This window comes from Fulmarus glacialis, unplaced genomic scaffold (assembly GCF_000690835.1).
Source record: "Fulmarus glacialis isolate BGI_N327 unplaced genomic scaffold, ASM69083v1 scaffold9122, whole genome shotgun sequence".
Lineage (NCBI taxonomy): Eukaryota > Metazoa > Chordata > Aves > Procellariiformes > Procellariidae > Fulmarus > Fulmarus glacialis.
This window is the reverse complement of record NW_009198513.1, coordinates 1,846-4,355: the sequence shown is the minus strand read 5'-3', so window position 1 is coordinate 4,355 and position 2,510 is coordinate 1,846.

Sequence of the window (2,510 nt, the reverse complement as noted above, 5' to 3'; positions counted from 1 at the left end):
CAGGAACTGATGACAGTCTGTACAGCATTCCTGGAAATCTCAATGCAGTTTCCATTAGGGGGAAAAATGGACAATTTTTATATCATGTGTGATAGCATAGTAATTGAGATTGAGAATCCAATTTCTTTCTCTAACACTTTCTATCCCAGCAACTGAAAATGGCTAACCTGGCTTTTCATAATCGTTCAGATCTTCATCGTGGCTTTCCAAGAAATGATGATGTGACTCTAATGTACGGCTAAACCCTTTTTCTGAGCCACACCATGATTTTGTGCCAATTCCTAACCACAGAGACTCCAGCTCAGAACTGGTACATGATACGAGCATTTTTGTATATGTGCCAGCATGACAAACGCTTTAAACACAAAAACCCTTTCAGGAGAGAATAACAAAACCACACCTCCAACATGTTCTTTTTGAAGCTAAAAGACAGGCCAAGAAACCCAAGATTTGTATGCAAAAAGCTTTGCTTTCCTTTCCTGTTTTATACCCGCTGACTATAGATACATAAAAGGACACAAAGACGTTCTTCCCTCTTTTTCTTCTTCGTGATCATGAAGGGTGTTGGGGATGCTGTCAGGCAACACTGAGGACAAGATGGAGGACTGGAGAGTTTGATATGGGTCATGAAGTCTTGCTGGTGTTCTGTGGGTGGTGGTGGGAAGGGTCCTTTAAACTGGAAGACAGGCACTGGACTGGAGAAAACGCACGTAGCGGTTCACTGGAAAGTTAGTTTGCACTTAAGCTCCAATTTTATTTGAACTGTTTTCTGGATTTTGAATGAAGCAATATGGAAGTGACCAGCAAAACACAAAATAATAATTTTAAGTTAAAAAAAATGAATTATATGTAAAGGATGACTGTGGAAATGCCAAAATGAAGCCAATCAAGTCTTTGGAACAATGTCTGCCAGTTCTGAGAGGCCGTTGCATTGACTGCTTCAGAGAATACAGTGGCAGAGCAACCAGCTCTTACTGCTGCCATGTGAAGGACAGCAGAGCAAGCCCTGAAAGGGATCGGAGGAGAGAAATGTCTTGCTCTGGCTTGTGGCACAGTACGGAATACTTTTTTCTAAAAGGAGGATTACTCTGGCAGAGAAGACGATGCCTATGAGGTTTGAGAAGTCAAAATGTGCATGACTTGCAGAGCTTCCCGTAAAAAATGTAAATAAGTATGAGTCAGTCTCCCTGCATTTAGTTCTGCTTTCATCAACCTCAATTTTTAGGTAGACGCCTCCACCCCACCTCCTGGCCTGCTCCTCTTTGGAAATATCTTTCAGCCAGAGTTCTGGACGTTTTTAGCAACCTGAGGCAGATGGAGCTGGGAAGGGAGGCCTAAGGGCCAGAGACGCTGATGGCTTGCTCCTGACACACCAAGACCCGTGTGTGTAAGAGCATTTGTGTACCTAGTTCCCACTAAAAATCTTAAGGAACTATTAACTACCTTTGAAGATCTGCCTATGTCACTATCCATCGAGGCTTTTAAAGGGGAAGAAATAATATCTGGTGGTTGGCAATCTTAGGTGATACAACAGTATTTCAGTTTATGCGCTTCAGTACTGTTAAAGTCGAAATCTTTGGGGCGAGCTAAGCTGGCAACAAAACCAGCGACAACCAGTGGTCTGGAAATGGCATCAAGCTCCTCCAAATTCCTGCCATCTCAACAGCTCGCCACCTTTAACTGTAGGGAAGCAGAGGAAGGAGTAAGAAACAAGCAATAGTTACCCAGATCTTGGTGGCTGAGAGTCAGCTTGATAAAGGTATGAAGAGGTTTCAAACCTGGGTTGGTTGTTATGCTTGTAGACGGGAAACAAATTGTATATGATCACTAGGTCAAGGTTGGTTCAGCCAACACCTGTTTCTGCATCAGGTGTGTTCAGGCCAGTTTGGACCAGCTGCGGGGCGGGTATGAAACCCGTAAACAGAGTACGTAGCTGAAGAGTCTGAAAACAGCAAGAACAAGTACAGACCTTTGAAGCTATTAAGAGGAGATGTTGGGTCAAGTGGTACCAAGGTGGTTTGTGGTGGCAGAGCGAAATGACCAGCAGATCACTGAAGTGGGATAGATGGTTACAAAAACATCGCGCATCTGAGAGGCCTTGTCTCTTCCTGGTGCCCTCCCGTAACTCCTCGTGATCTTGGCAGGAGACAGAGGCAGGCATTGGGCAGGGGCTGGGGGCGCAGAGGGGTGGCCTGAGGTCCTGGAGACGCCGCTCCAGGGCAGGTTTGCCAGTGGTAGTGCTTACAGGGTGTCGTCTGAAGCACGGGCAAAGGTCTGCCAGGTTGGGACACAGTTGCCAAGCTGCCTGGGGACAAAGACCTGCACAGGATTGTGGATGTCCTGTTTCAGCGCAGAAGCAGCTCAGGTTACGTAGGTAGGTGGAGAAAGGGGTTGATTTGTCCCTGAACAAGTCTTGTAACAGAGTAACTCCTAATGGAGAAAAAATAAAATAAAACCCTGGTACAGCTTCGAAGAGGTGCACTCAAAGGCTGCTGGGGCAGAAGCATGCA